This window comes from Pleurodeles waltl, chromosome 9 (assembly GCF_031143425.1).
Source record: "Pleurodeles waltl isolate 20211129_DDA chromosome 9, aPleWal1.hap1.20221129, whole genome shotgun sequence".
Lineage (NCBI taxonomy): Eukaryota > Metazoa > Chordata > Amphibia > Caudata > Salamandridae > Pleurodeles > Pleurodeles waltl.
In genome coordinates this window covers 1,021,162,438-1,021,179,930 of record NC_090448.1, presented here as the reverse complement: position 1 = coordinate 1,021,179,930, position 17,493 = coordinate 1,021,162,438, and positions in this window count along the sequence as shown.

Genomic DNA, 17,493 nt, shown 5'->3' with positions numbered 1-17,493 from the left:
CTCTGGCTAGCACCTCGCACTGAGGTGCTCAGAACCCGATGGCATGCACCTTTGCCAGCAAGCAAAGAGCAAAAAAAGTTTGTCCTCTTGTATATACATGACCAAGGGCTCAGGGAGTCCCTTCTGAAATGTATCTTATTAGGATACTTCGAAACTGTCACAAGTTCTTGAATCAGCTCTATTCTAAGCCCCATCTCAAACTAAAAGAGATTTAGGGCCTGATTATGACCCTGGCGGACGGCGGAGGCCGTCCGCCAAGGTACCGCCGCTGAATGACCGCACCGCAGTCAAAAGACCACGGCGGCCATTTAGACATTTCCTCTGGGCCGGCGGGCGCTCTCCAAAAGAGCGCCCGCCGGCCCAGAGGAAATGCCCCTGCAACGAGGACGCCGGCTCAGAATTGAGCCGGCGGAGTTGCAGGGGTGCGACGGGTGCAGTTGCACCCGTCGCGTATTTCAGTGTCTGCTTAGCAGACACTGAAATACTTTGCGGGGCCCTCTTACGGGGGCCCCTGCGGCACCCCCTACCGCCATCCTGTTCCTGGCGGGCGAACCGCCAGGAACAGGATGGCGGTAGGGGGTGTCAGAATCCCCCATGGCGGCGCAGCAAGCTGCGCCGCCATAGGGGATTCTAAGGGCAGCGGTAAACCGGCGGGAGACCGCCGGTTTGCCTCTTCTGACCGCGGCCGAACCGCCGCGGTCAGAATGCCCTGCGGGGCACCGCCGGCCTGTCGGCGGTGCTCCCGCCGACCCTGGCGACCGCCGGGGTCAGAATGACCCCCTTACTGTGTTTTCCTGCATATCAATTGGTCTTGTTGCAATCATGTAAACCAACAGCTGTAGTTATGGGTGTCTATGAAACAATCTTGTGTAGATGATTTTAAGGTAGCGCAATCTCTGGTCTTGTTCCACACCATGTCAAGCATTATACCTGTGACAGTCACTGGAGATGCTGGTTTACATCATGCTTAGCTGTTGCAGAACTCTGTTTGTTGAGAAAATGAAAGTCACTCCAGGCACCATCTCGTGCAGAGTACCTGAGAGAACTGATGGCCATTGTGGCTCATTTTGAATGATTTTCAGTCTTAATGAGCAAGCCTCAACTTTTTAAACATCGGGACTCTTTCTGCTATGAAAGACCAATAATTTATTACCTATGTGCTCTAACTGGTCCCACTTCTTTCTCTACTTTCACCATATTGTATCTATTCCTCTTCCGTGTGTTTTTATTTATGGCCTCACATGTCTAATAATCCACTGTTGCACCTAACAATCGGGACAACTTCTCTCTTTCACCATGGATAAATTATAAATAAATTACACCTACACTGAAATTGGACGCATCTTTTTGATCCATGAAGAGCCCTATAAAAATATATAGTCCAGATGTTGGGCCACACTTTGTTGTGAAGATTGCTTCTAATGTTGTTCCAGGTTAGATTACATGCTTTGGTATATGAATTTATGGCAGATGATAATGTTTATTGTAGAGCATGTCACTTGTGTACATATGATTATTATTGCTATGGATCCCTGTAAATGTACATATTCGCTGTCCTTGTTGGATGTGGAAGGTGAAGGGGTATTCTATTGGCCTTATCTTTTTCTATTAGACTAGACCTTCCCTATTATTCTCCTCCATTCTGACTTACTGAATTGAACCATTGATCAGACATTATACCTCTTCTACCAATCCAATAGCCTCAATATTCTGGATCATCTTCTGTTTTGTATTGGTATATGGCACTCATGACATCAATATCTTCCTGTATGAAATTGGAGGATTACTTGGGTGGGAACCCACTTCAAAGAATAGCTTGGCACAAAGCAGTTAGGCTTAACTTAGATGAAATGTGTAAAGTATTTTTGCAACACTCGAACAATTATAAAGTGAAAACACAACACAAAAAAATCCCAAACCAATGTAGAAAAATAGAGGAAATTTTAATAAATAAAACAATACAAAATTGGAAAAACCTAATAAGTATAATGGGAGATATGACTGTTTTAAAAAATTAAGTAGAAATAACTCAAAGTGGTAATCATGGATATCTGGTCGCGCTGGACCAGGTCAAAGTTGAATGTTAAGGCTGACTGTAAAGGAGTGCAGGTCAGCTATAGGGATATGTCCATATGGTTGTAAAGTTTACCTTCTAACTTAGTCCTGTTTAACATGAAAAACTCTTGTAGATGAGGTCTTTATCAGGTAAGTCTGCAGGCTAGGTGCAGAGATGAGTGTGTTGACAGCCAGTCCCTACGTCCTATGCCTCAGTTGGAACTTTAAGTTGGCAGGGGACTGCAACGTGGTCATTGTCAGTGTTCCTCTTCAGAGCTAGGCAACAATCAGAACTTTGTGTTGATGGAAAAACATGGGGTGGTCAGAGTGAGGAGCCCTATGCAGGGGATGTTTGGGGTTTTTAGCAAGGAAGGTCTCATTGGCAGTCGGATGTGGCTCCCTTGTTGGCCTTGGTGAAGTCTGTTCACATTCATGAAGAGCTTGGGGGTGGTTGATGTGGATGCAAAGAGCTGAGAGACTCTGGTATTTTACTTGGAGCCCAGTGTATAATGTTTAGTGTTGAATGAAGGAGTCCGTGTTAACACCAGCCAAGGGTCCAGGACCTGGGCAGCACCACTTGGGGTTTAGGATTCAACAGAACCCAGCAGCAGTGTTTAGACAGGTACAGTTGATATTGATTAGCAGGGTAGTTGCTGGGAAAGGCTTTTGGAAGCTTGTTGATTCCCTGTAGCTCAAACAAAAGGGCAGCCAACTGACCCTTGGAGTCACTTCTGGGGTCCTGTGTTCAGAGCACACTGGTGCAGCCTTCCTTTGAGCTTCACACAGTAGGGACGGCCTTCTTCAGAGGTCCATGAGTGCTCTGATTCTAGTCCTGTGGTCTCCAAGTTTATGACCATTAGCCCGGCAGTAGGGACGGGCAAGCCCTGGTCTACTCACAAACAAGTTCTGGCAAATTCTTCCCTCTTCCCTTGGTTTGGCTTCAGCCTTGCAAAAGGGACAAAGGCAAGGGCAGGCCTGGTGTCAGGTTACTTTGTGTGTGCCGCAGACAGGTTAATTTAAAGTATAAAAATTATATTTGGCTGTGATAAGATAATCCCACATCTGACTAGCAAAGGCATCAGGGTCCTGTGTTAAGTCGAATGTAATTGTAGTGAGTACAATAACAGTATGATACAACCTGCTACCAATAGGGTGTAGAATACAATGTAAACCAAATGACGCTTCAATCATAACAGTCAAACAATGATACCGGAGCACACATCAAACAGTCCATATATTAAATATCAATTGATATGACAGAAATAATGCTTCATGAGCTCTTTGTGATTTTATTGTCTATACTTCAAGTATTCAGACAGGTCCTGCTTATAAGCTTATAAACACATTAGGCAGTAAACAGGCCCCCTAATGTAGAATTTTGTAAAACTGAAAAAGTTATAAATGAATGGACATCAAATTTCAAGTAAATTTGACATATACTTTAACTAGAAGAAGTATAATCCAATATAAGCTACAGCGCTGCAGGCATTACATACTGTGAAGGAACCATACAGACGGAAACTGATGAGGTTGAACTGCTCAGAAGTAGTAATTAGAAAGAGATTCCTTCTAACAAAGTAAGGAATGTGTGTCAAGATATGAAGCCCAGGTACCATCATTGGTGATAAATCATACACTAACTATAAAGTATAGTATAATAAACATGCGCACCAAGTTGTGCAGAGATATTTGTGGACAGTGCCCAAGGGTGGTCAATTAAACAACTTGTATGATAAATAGTCGGGAGGCACATGAATGGATAAAAATATAATAAGACTACAAATCCAAAAAATGAACTATAAAATTTAAGCACAGGCGTTTTATAATGAGTATTCAGGTAACTTTGCAATTTGCATGTAATACGGAGTTCCTATCAAATTCTGCCATCTGACGTGTGGCAGAATAATATTCACGTTCACGCATGTGAGCCTTGGTAAATGAGCACTTGTGAGCACAACCAAGATTTGCTGCCAACTATCAATATATCCAGCCACCAAGAAGCCTTCTAGATTTTGTACTGAAGAAGCAGCTAAATCAAATAGAAAATACATTTTTGAGTTGATGTTTTACTCAAATGGACAGTTCAGGTTGTTTTTTATTGCAAAAAGCAATTTTTTTAATTTACTTTTTTAAACATGATGGAAGTGCTGCAGGCTCTCCTAGTTCCTCTTCCTGTCCAGTATGCTCCTCCTAGTGTGTTGTACATCTCCTGGTCATTTTTCATTTGGATTTCTAGGTGAAAGGATCACTCTCTTGGTCTGCAATTTCCACTTCACATGTACTATAGGATTTTAAGGACTTTGTTTTTTGGACATCACACAAGTAAATTCAGAAGTGTTTGGATAAGGGTGTTGTTTGATAGAGGGCATGCACCAAAATATTTATTTGTACTTTCATTCAATTTTTAAATTTGATTGTAGTTGTGGTGGGTGGCCAGGAGTTGCAGTAGGGGCCTAGTATTTTTTTGCATTTAATTTTCTATCTTTTAGAAGGGAAATGTTTTGCACAGTTAAGTACATGTTCTCCATGTTTGCTATATTTACAATATTCATTTAATTTACCTTGTGGCCTAGTCTGCCCAAAGGCCATCCAGCCAGTACTAGTCATTGGGTATATGAAACAACTGTTTCTATGTTGTTTTAAAAAAATCTATGATTTAAGACAGGAATGGCATTGGATTAAATGAAAAATGTTTTTGTGTTTTTTAATTTCACTTTTTAGCATGCAAAATATATATTCTGGTGGGGCAATAATATCATGACTTGGGAGAATGTTTGTTGTTGTAAACTTTTTCATAGCTAACTTGAATTTGATTTTGGGTTTGCTGGATAAATTGTAGTGTTTTCTTCATTGTTTACCATGCCTCCTTTGTCTGGATAGTGTGTATGTGTGAGTTTGCCACAGGCCAACATTTTGGGGGTCATTCTGACCCCGGCGGTCATGGACCGCCGGGGCCAGGGTTGGCGGAAGCATCGCCAACAGGCTGGCGGTGCCCCGCAGGGCATTCTGACCGCGGCGGTTTGGCCGCGGTCAGATGTGGAAAAACGGCGGTCTCCTGCCGGTTTTCCACCGCCCTTTAGAATCCTCCATGGCGGCGCAGCTCGCTGCGCCGCCATGGGGATTCTGACAGCCCATACCACCATCCTGTTCCTGGCGGTTCTCCCGCCAGGAACAGGATGGCGGTATGGGTTGTCGTGGGGCCCCTGGGGGCCCCTGCAGTGCCCATGCCAATGGCATGGGCACTGCAGGGGCCCCCGTAAGAGGGCCCCACTTTGTATTTCAGTGTCTGCTTTGCAGACACGGAAATACGCGACGGGTGCCACTGCACCCGTCGCACCTTCCCACTCCGCCGGCTCAATTCTGAGCCGGCGTCCTCGTGGAAAGGCTCTTTTGCACTGGGCTGGCGGGCGGCCTTTTGGCGGCCGCCCGCCAGCCCAGTGCAAAAGCCAGAATCACCGCAGCGGTCTAATGACCGCGGAGCGGTGTTCTGGAGGGGGGAACTCTGGCGGGCGGCGTCCGCCGCCCGTCAGGGTTAGAATCACCCCCTTTGTCTTTGTTCGCCATTCCATGTGACCAGTGACTATTTTGTGCAGTCATTGTTCATAGACCTGCATGTATTTTTTGTGGTCTATGCCTCCTTGCTTCTTGTTGTTTGACCATGTGGCCTGTGGCCATTTTGTGCAGTCAGTCAGTGTGTCTTTGCCAGAGGCCTGCATTTGTTCTTATTTGCTCATGGCTTCTTGCTCGCTGTTGTTGTTTGACCAGGTGGCCAGTGGATGTTGTGTGGAGCCTGTCAGTCTGCTTTTGCTCTAGGTGTGCATGTATTCTGTGTTCTCAATGCCTCCTTTTGTGCTGTTGTTGTTTGGTCATGTGGCTGGTAGCCATTTTGTGTAGGCAGTCAGTGTGCTTTTGTCATAGATGTGCATGTGTTCTTTGTTCTTCATGCCTCCATGCTTGTTGTTGTTGTTTGACCATGTGGCTGGTGGCCATTTTTGCTAAGCCATATCACAAAACAAAATAAAATGATGGACACTTGCCCCAGTCACAGAACTGGATTTAATCCATTGTTATTTTGCTCGCCATGTCGCCTTAGTTTGGATAGCACCATGTGCAAATCAGTCTTGACCCTGTTCCCCATGGGAACAGTCTAGCCCGAACTTCCAGACTAGGTGCTCCCTGGACAGGAAACAAGCATCATGGGACTAGTTTCAGGAGATCACACTTCATCAGCCAGGCCAGCTTGAATCCAGTGGTGCAGCGGGTAAACGACCCACATCTGGTCAGACTCTAGCCACTTAGGGCGCACAAGGCAACATCACAAAACAAAATAAAATGATGGACAGAGTGCTGCAACTTTTCAAACACTCACTCCCAGTCACAGATCTGGGTTTAATCCATTATTAATTTGCTTACCACGTCACCCCAGTTTGGACCCAGCCATATGCAAATCAGTCTTGACCCAGGTCCTCCCTGGACAGGAAACAAACATCCAGAGACTGGTTTCCGGCTATCACTCTTCATCAGCCAGGCTAGCTTGAATCCAGTGGTGCAACGAGCATCTGGGCATACCCTAGCCACTGAGGGCACACAAGCCAACATCACAAAACAAAATCATTTGTGTGCCCATTTTGGCTAGCCAGTCTGTGTGCTTTTCCCATAGGCCTGCATGTGTTCGTTGTTCTCCATGCCTCCTTGCTTGTGGTGTTTTTTGACAATGTAGCCAGGGATCATTTTGTCTAGCCAGTCACTGTCCTTTTGTGGTAGCCTGAGTGTGTTCTTTGTTTTCCATGCCTCTTTGTTTGCTGTTGTTGTTGTTGTTTGACCATGTAGCCAGCGGCCATTTTGTGTTGGCAGTGTACTTTTGCCATAGGCCTGCATACGTTTTTTGTTCTCTTTGCCTCCTTGCTTGCTGTCGTTGCTTGACCATGTAGCTTTTAACCAGATTTCAAAGACACTTTCTAGGGACATTGATAGAGGTGTTTGCCATTTTTTGTTCATGTTTTAACCTTTTTCCCTGATATCAGTTTAATGTGATTGAGGATCATTGTATGAACAGTGTTTATGATAGTATATGCTTTTTTCATTTCCCCTGCACCTCCTTGCCTCCCAATGGATTACTCATAGTCCCTAGTGATACACCAGCATTTGTTTTACATTTTCCTTCTACCCCCTGCCTGCCATAGGTCTTCTTGTCTAAGGCCATTGACACACATCAGTATACATTTTTGAAGGATTATACCACTTTCCACTGCATCCCCATCTGCCACAGGCACATACCAGTATACATTTCTTGCATTTTCTGATGATTACTCCTTTTTCCCCTGTACCCTCTGCCTCCCATAGGCACACAACAGCATTCATCTTTACGGATTATTCTATTTTCCCTGACCTCCCTACCTGCATAAGTGCACAACAGCATTCATTTCTTAAGAATGGTTCAATTTTCCACTGTACCCTTTCCCTGCAATAGGAGCCCACCAGTATTCATTTTTTAAGAATTATTCCATTTTCCCTGCATCCCCTGCCTGCCTTAGGCACACACCCCTTAGATGCACATAAAGCAAACAGTTCTGTACGTTGTTATCCTAACTGAAATACTATGGGCCTGATAACGAGTGTAGTGGAAAGGGTACTGCCGTCGGAACGGCGTTGGTTGTCTTGCCCACCAACTCGGTGGTCCATCCTCCCAATTACAAAGCAAGAGAATGCATAGACAAAAGACCGCCCTGACACTGCTGCCACCACAAGGTAATCCTGACCACAATGCATATATCAGAGGGTGGACCATCAGTTATACCGCTGTTCCAATGACAATGCCCCTTCCTGCCGCTGAGACTGTAGTGGAAAAACCTCCCCACGTGATCTAGGAGAATTGGATGGATATAAGGCAGAAACTCACATCTACTCACCTGGACATGTACTCTGCTGCAATGGAGCCAATAGTACATGGTTTGCCACTGCTGCTGCTGCTTGATGTCCAAAACTCACACAGTTGTGGACGCAACCGATGATAAGCCACAATTGTACCCATTGCGCATGTGTCTCAGCAGGGCAGACAACACTCTGGTCAATACGTTGGAGAACATTGGATGAGACATCCCTGAGCCATGGCCATTGTTGTTTGGAAGGAACCACTTGCCAGGAAATGGAGCACTGACAGGACCTGCACTAGAGGGGGATACCTGTGGGCTGGTAGTTAACAGATGCAAAAGCAGGTTCAAATTAAAGTGCATGGGGGTATGGGCCAAACCTATTTTGTAGATCCCTGTTCACAACAACTTCCATTGCATGATCCCAAGTCAGCTCTTTGATGCCCTCTTTGGTCAGGTCACTGACTCTGCACAGGCACACTCTTCTAAATGTTAAATGTCTACACAGCTAATATACAGGGATAGTGTGTCCACAGTACTGTAACACAACAGCAGGCCCTCACTAACATCACAGCAAATAATCACTGTTGCACACTTCAACTTCTCATATGCTCAGTCCAGGTTTGATAGAAATTAAACTTAAATATGGATGTTGCATGAAACATAAATACACCTCGGGAAAATTACTGCAATAAACTCTCACAAATCAGGCACAAAATGGAATCCAAAACAATCTGCGTAAGAAGTATTGTAAGGCCATCATGGAAACGCGCTCTGTAGAACAAGGTTGGCTCAATCAGGGGAGCCCCGAAATTCTGGGTCCCTATGGCCACAGTCTACTTTGTCCATGCCCTAAAACGTCTCTGTGCAGAGGTCCCCCAGCTTAAAGTATACCAGGGACAACCAATAGCATTGTCAAGTGCCATAGATATGTGTGCAATGTGTAAGTGCAAGATATTAAAAGAAATGCATCAGTAACAGCATTCAATTTCAGTAGGTGTAAGGTGCACACAAAAGAATGGACACATGTCACAAAACAGAAGACAAAAAGGCGTGACAACCAACCACCCTCCAGGTGTGGATAAACAAATTTGCACACAGTCAACATATCTCCAATATACTTCATAGGGTGAAGTGCAAGCAAAATAAGATTGACACTACACAAGACAAGCTGAAACCTTTACCATTTGAAATAACACCCAAATCAACGTGTGGCCAAATTTAGATACATCCTACATATCCATCCATGGAACACTTCCCCTTGACCTGTGTAAGTCTTTCACTGGTCCCAAACTTTAAATATACAAACCTGGTCATATTGATCAGTAATCAGGGTGAAAATAATGCACCTGCAGTCCGACACCCCAATGTATCAAAGCACAGCATTTAGGTGGTGTAAGTACTCAGCACCATGATGAATGCCTGTCCAAAAAAGCCTATCATTAACATATAACATTTAAAATTTTGTGTGCAGATAACAAAATACACTACACACATGTGTAGTATAACCTGCCATAACAGCTATATACAATGACATTGTGTCACAATCAAACTGATGCAACATTGCTATGTTTCCAAAACTAGCCAGGAAAACGTAAATCGAGGACTAATGTGTTCCAAAACAAATTAATCTTTAGTTTTCCTTCAAAAGGATCTTGAAAAACTGCAATGGCCAATCCAACTCTAAATGGTGTGAGCATCCAGTTGTGCCATGAATCATGCCTCAGAAGACACTGCCAGAGTAACCTCCTCACAAAGGGGCATCCATTGGGAAAGGCAGACACCTTAAAGCTTTTATTTGGAAGTGAGATGTTTGAGTTTGAGTGGGGTGTCCTTGGTTTGGGAAGTGGTGGGTTGAGAAGAGAAAGGGGTGGACCTACATTTAGGAGGGGGGTTTGGGAAGTAGAAGGGGTGGAAAAACATTTTGCTGGGATGCCTTTGGACCTGGAAGGGGCTGATGGGTGGATGATAAGGATTGATTTGGAGATGGGAGAGGTGGCCTTGGGTGTGGGAGGGGTAGGGAGCATCTTAGGAGTGGTGGCTTGAGGATTGGGAGGGTTAATGGCCAGGAAAAAGGAAGGATATTTAACAGGGTACTTAAGTGTAGGAATGTGAAGGAGTAGGGGTTTTGCAGGGAGAGGAAGTGACTATGTCTGATATGCTTGGGACTGTTGTGGGTGCAGGTGCATGTGTGTCAAGTGTATGTGCTGCAAGTATGGATGTGTCCTGTATCCATGATATCTGTTGGGTGTTTGATTGTGAGTGTCTGTGTTTCCTAGGTGTGTACAACTGGAATGGTGGATACATGGATGTTGCTGCAGTGAAGTGCTGGGTGTTGTGGATGTTAATGTGGTGGTAACAGTGTAAGTGATCATATGTGGTATGTGAATGGATGTGAGTGTCATGTTGCCTGTGCTGGCTGTGGATGAGGCTGTGGTTGTGTGAGTGCTGTCATCTGTGCTGTGTGGGGATGTGATAGGGAGTGGTATGAGTATGTGGATGTGGTATTGTCAGTGGTGGTTGTAGATGTTATGACTGTGGAGGTGGGGTGTCTATGGGTATGGTTGTGGGGGCAGTGTCTATTTGATTTTGTGTACCTATTTGTGTATGTACTTTTGTGTGGATTTACTGCTTTGGTCTGTATGAGTGGGTGGGTGTAAATGTCTGCATGTGTTTTTGACAGGTGTGGGTATGGGGTATTAGTATGGGGAAGCAGCTGGGGAGGTACACAAGGTTGAGGGGATGGGAGGTGGCACTGAGGGAGGAGGCCAGAGCCTGGAAAGATCTCTGTAGGTCAGATATTGCTCTGGGAATGCTTTCCAGGTAGGCCACCATTTGCTACAAATGTCTGCCTTGCCCCAGGATTGCATTGAGAATAGCAGTCTGACCCAGAGAGATGTTTCTGAGGGGAGCAACAGGAAGGGTGGAACTTGATCTGGGGGTGGCAGACATGGACAAAGTAGGAACAGATCCTTTGGGGGGTCTGCCACCACTCAGGAGTGTCCACTGGAGGAATACTCATAAGATGATGTCATCAAGCTTGAGTCCTTCGAGACACTCCCCACACCTTCTTGGCCATTGGGTCCATCTGTGGAGTCATAACCAGATCCACTGTGGCCAGTTGCTTCCCCAATAATGTTGGTCCTGTCTCCTTCGCTTGCCATGGATTAATCTGAAATGACTCATAAAAAATGGTTGATTGCATCTTCATGAACACCTCTGACCATCAGATTCAAACACAAAACCTTACAGAAGGGCACAGATTGCATGATTTACTACACAGGCTTTAACATTAGCATAATCATGTGCATGCAGGCTACATTATCTGAAAAGAGTTGGTCACAGAGATGTCATAACCCCCAAAAGCTCCTATAACCTGAATTAAGATGTCTACACTCCATCTGCATGTAAATACTAGCTCACCTTGAACACGTTAGCTCTTGTAGCATACCATACTGAACTGATCTCACAAGGTATGATGGCTGTCAAAATAACAAAAAGGCATTTCCACAGTGTCCACACAAGCCCCTGAATTCAGCTAATGCTCATTTCCCTGAAACAACATCATGATGTGATGATGGACAAGTCATTCATCAATGTTAGCTGCAATAAGGGCTGTAGCAGAAATCATTTCACATGCAAAGGCTCACTTCACAGTGATATTATTTTTTCCTTGATGCTTCCTCATAGGTCAATTGTCAAGATAGCACAATAAAAGCTGTGATGAGGTAGCTCAGCTACATGTCACATCATAATAGTCCATATGACAGTATGAACATCCCCAATCCTGCTTGCTACTGTTGACAACACCATTCTTAAATTGTATTCTCAAAAGCCATTACACCTTTGAAGTTTATTGTGTGTCAGTGAATGTCTATCACATGAAGAGGTGGACACACGTCAGTCCTAATGGGATGGCGTATCACAGTACCATTTAGTATTGCAAACACCAATGGCCTTGTAAAACTGAGGGAAAAGTGAGGGTAGACATTCACATATGATCCCTACATTGCTACAACTCACTCCCTTATGCATGTCACCAGTCAGTGACCGAGTCTTGAAACAGTATTGCAGATAAATCTCAACAGGGAAAGGTACACCTGGCATCATGTAGGCACTAATGCTAATACCACCAGTGATGATTGTACACTCATGTTATTGTTGAATCCCAGGTTACCAATTGAAAGTATTGTCCCGTTACTGCAGAAAAAGTGCACTGTATGCTATGTTACATGTAATATGGCTAGTATCACATGAGACACAGTGTTGAGGGAGCCTCACTTCTGACACAATGAAAACAAGTGGCCTGTTTAGTACAATGTTCATCCAGAACATCAAATATGAGGTGATTTTGACTTTACTCATCCATGTACCTGCTCAAAACAGCAAATTGGTAGTGGACAGGAATCTGCTGGGATCCTGGTCATAAAGAAATTAGGCAAAGTACATCATCATGCCCCTACTACCAGACTTTCACAATCCAGGACTCTTCTTATGCGTTGAACATGGGAAACCCCCAATGTTGAGGGGCAAATGGCTGCCTGTAACCAAAAAAGTTGGCAAGGTAACATGGACAACTCTGGCCCATGAAGCTCCAGATATGCCACTGTTGGTATGCAGCCATTATGTAGGATCAGCTTGAGGCTCACGCCCCTTCCACTTTGAGAGGATTTCCCTAGCTGGACCTCCGGCATTTTGAGGTGTAACACCTCAGGTTCTCCCACCTTTTCCTGCAATGGACGCAGTGCCGAACACAGACCCCCAGGGTCTGCACCTTCCGGTGATCGGGTGATTGCTTTCCAAATGGTGTGGTTTTGAGGGCCTGTATAGACCTGTATAGATACAAGAGAGTAAAGTAAAAAAAAGTATGTCACTGCAATTTATTGGATATCCATTTTGTGTATATATATATATATTCTGACGTCCAAACATAAACTCATAATAATGTGCTCTCAAGTAGATGCCTTCATAGCGTTTATTACTTACATAACGTTTCGCCCGTGAAACGGGCTTGTTCACATAGCAAGTTTCTCATCACCCTTCCCCATTTAACTTCGTGATATACAATAAACATAAAAGAAGGACTAACACATTAAAGTTGTACTTGGCAGACATCTTAGAGGAGTATAAAGTAAAACACGATGTCAATATCACACAGAGTAAACATATAAAGTGAGAATACCCACATCATGATTAAGGGATAGGTACAACCTTTTTAAACAAGTATACAAAATAATATAATATCATTGTCATATACCCAAGGCTACTTAGGCGACCGTAAAGATAACTTGATTACCATACCATACAATAAATGTTCTGATGTGGTCTCTCAACTGAAATGATTTGCAGGGGGTCGCTGTTTTACCGGCCCCTCGAGATTGGAAGTCAATGCAAGGCAGAAACAGACAACAGGTGGGCCAGAGCTACGGTGTGGGGTCTCTCTGGGGATTGCATGCTTGGAGGCTGAGCCGCATGCCTATTCCCCTTAGTCACAGTATCTTGTTGATTTTTGGACATCCATGTGAAGATGTCAGCAGTCATGGTGGATAGGCCAGACACAGCGCAGTGATGCAAAATGCTGGCGCACACGCTGAGCTTGGTAAACAAAGAAGTGCTCTATGCTCTAGCTTGTTATATGAAAAAATGCTACCTGTGCTGACTTGGCAAATGAAAAAGCACTCCCATGCCTCGACTTTGGTGAAAGAAGAAGCATTTTGCACGCTCTGACATGGGTGAATGAAAAAGCAATCAACATGCACTGACTTGGTGAAAGGAGAGGAGTTTAACACATGCTGGTCAGAGGGAGCGTGTAGTGAACTCGGAGCAGCCAAACACATGGTTCCCTGTTGAGATGCACTGCTACTGGACTCACGGAGACAGAGTCCCACGGTAGTGGTGCAGAGTGAAATCTTTCATGACCCTGAAATTTTGCAACAGGAGGCAAGCCAAGAAGACCTTGGAGTTACTTGAGATGTCCTTAGAGGATGTAGAGCAGGAGTAGTCCTTCTCCCTGCAAGAGGCAGCAGGCCAACATAGCACAGAAAGCTGCAAAGAGGCAGTCCCTCCTAGCAGCACAACAATCAGCAGGCAGTAGGCCAAGACAGAAGAGCAAGTAGCAAAGTGGCACATCTCTTCTTCTTGGCAGAGTCTCCTCAGGACCCAAAAGTGAACTGATCTGGTGGGGTTTGGGGTCCAGTACTTATACCAAAATAGTCTATGAATTGGTAGACTTTAAATGAGGCCCTTGAAGTTCACAAGCAACCTTACTTTCCTTCCGTGGATCCAGACATTCTACGGGGAGGTATGTAGCCCTTTGTGCGAGGAGAGACACAGCCCTACTCAGGTGTAGGTGTCAGTTCCTCCCTCCCATCTAGCCCCGGAAGACCCATCAGCCAGGTGATGGACCAAGAGGATACAAATGTTACATCCAAGCTCTCTTTGTGCATGACTATCTAGAGGAGATGGACAAAGCCCAACTGTCATCTACCCCAGACATGTATTCAGAAACAGAAACTAAGAAACTGCCAACTTTTAAAAGTGACATTTTCAGACCTACAAATTAGAATCAGACTTTGCCATAAGGTGTGATTTTAAATTATCCGGTAACACCAAACTCCATATTTCTATTTCTTCCCTTTAGGAAATTACAACTTAAAAGATGTTTTAAGGCAATCCCAAAGCTATATTTTGCAGCAATTTCACTACGTGGATATGCTAAACTGAAAAGTACATGTCCAGCATTTGAAATACACTTCACCATGGGAAACCAGGGACTACCTTAGGGGTGACATATGTATAATAAAAGAAAAGTTTTAAGCCTTGCAAGTGTATAAATTTGCTAGGTCAAAATGGCATTTAAAAACTGCACCTGCAGGCTATCCAGTTGCAAGCCTGAGAAAAGCTTGAAAGACTACTGTAGTAGGTGGAACAATCAATGCTGCAAATCCACTAGTATCATTTAATATACAGGCCCTGGACACACTTGGTGCACTTTACTAGGGACATACAAGTAAATTAATGCTAATTATGGATAAACCAATGTTACCAACTTTAGAGTACAAATCATCTGCACTTTAGTAGTGGTAAAGTACAAAGAATCCTGAAAGCCAGCGAAAATGAGTGAGAAAAACAGGAGGTCAGTGGGGAAAAACAGTTAGAGGAAACCACACCATGGATGCCATGTCTAACACTTATATAGTGCTACAATTCTAGAATAAATTCATTAGCACAGAATAAAGATGTGTACCAATTCCTTTTTTTAAATAATACTGGGGACGAGCCGGAAACCTTACCATCATAAGAGCCCATGGTATGAATTGACCTTAATTAGAAGCAACCTGCTCTAATACCAACACCACACATGGATCTAAAGGGTGTTGTTGTTAGCAGCGGAGTTGAATAGCATCCTTTCTGGATAATTTGGAGAGGAGATATGTTGTTGGAGGGGGAGATATACTGTGCAATGGTTTGGATGCAAATTGAATGTTTCACCCAAAAACTCTGGGACCTACATCATTAGGCATCCATCTTAATCTGGGCTTATTTTCTTTGTCTGCATCATGCATGCAACATTACACACTTTCATGAACTGGGAAGCCTATCAAGATTCAATACTGTTTTCACACATTATAGACATTTTCAAAAGAACTGTGTGGTGCACAATCAAAAACCTTTCTTGTACAATGGGTGAGTAGAATCATTAGTCAGCGCATAGTGATGTACAATTAGATACCAATTACCTGCTCACAACCAGAAGATGGGGAATTTAATGATATTCTTATGTTTGTAACAGCATCAATATAATCTAAACAGACAAGCAGATTTTTATCTATATATATATCGATGAGGAGGAACAAAAAATCTTGACTCTGGGGCTTTCATACCAATGCACTTTGATTACTATCAGACTCGGATTGATTTGTTTAAATGTGTGAGGAAACTGAAGTTGATGACATTTAATGAATAAAGGTCAGTGCCTACACGTGATGTGCCATGTTGATCAGACAGATGGGAGATTAATTTATTGGTATGTGATATTTCTCTTATAAGAGATCTGGCAGAGTTAGCAATCATGAATGAGGGAGAGGAGCCTATTTCTGAGAAGCTCCTATTTCAAAAGCAAGGTTTGGATGTATATGATAGACCCATTACTGACTTCAAGCCGAGATCCACTTTCACCCCAACACTGCCTAAAGATGCAATTGAGGTGTTCTCAGAATTGGTGACATGCGAACTCAGAAGTTTACAGTTTGCAAATGCACATGGATAAGATGTGGCAGGGGAGAAGTTTGAATGACCTGTTCAAATATAGGAGTCTCATGGCTGAATTACAAAATAGGCATGATGTGGTCATTCGGCTGTCAGATATAGGGTGGAATATAGTCCTCTGGCTGCTTTCCACGTACGTCAATGAGGCATTGAGTCAACTGAATGATCAGAGCTGTTAATGCATAATAGACTATGGGACAGTAAAAAGTGTTTATTCAGCTTTTCTGTCTGAACTGGGGAACTGAAGAGGGGTTGCCTTGATCAGTCAGGATGAATATCTATTTTTGAAAGTTGACCATCCCATTCTTCCTCTTTTCTATCATATCCCGAAATTGCATAAAGATGTCCATATTCCACCGGGACATTCTATCATTTCTGCTCAGGGTGGGATTTTTTTAACACGTCCAAGTTCATTGATTACTTTCTGCAACCCTTAGTGGAAAATTTTCCCTCTTACATCCAAGTTACTTTGGATTTCCTTAGGAGAATTAATGACATTGGGGGGATGATGATTTTGTGTTAATGACACTCGATTGGAACGCTATTTTGGGATCAGACACATCTCTTTATGCAGACAAACCTAGATGTCATGTTGGTGCTTAGACAATAATTTTTTTCTGTTTGGTGACAGGATCTACAGACAGCTGGGAGGCACCACAGTAGGAACCTGCTTCGACCCCATCTATGTTAATGTGCATATGGGCTGCTGGGAGGAGAATGTTCACGTGGTGGAATATGAATATAAAGTGGCAGACAACATTGTCCTTTGGACACATTTTATTGATGATATTTGGTTGTGTGGAAGGGATCTGAACAGTCAGCTCACTGTTTTGTAGAACAAATCAATCAGAACAATTGGAATTTTTGCTTTACTGCACATGTGAGCAAACATATGGTCTGTTTTTTAGACCTCATGATTTTTGTTAGGCACAGTAAGATTCACACAAAAACTTTTTGCAAAACAATATCAGGTAATACCATACTGCATGCCTGTAGCTTTCATCGAACAAGTTGAAACATAGCATTCCCTATGTGGAGAATTTACACATGCATAGGAATTGTAGTGACAAGGAACAACTTATGAGTGCTCAGGATGAGCTAGCCAGCAGAGTTGTTGATAGAGAATACAATAAACTGGTTATTGCAGGTACCAGAAAGAGAGCCAATCAGAAATCAAGGGAACAGCTCCTGTTTGGCAGAAAGCAATCAGGCAGGACTGATAATCAATCTTCTCGGATGAAACTTGAGTTTAGTATATATCCTTGTGTTGGACACTAGGGCTCCACACGGACTTAATATT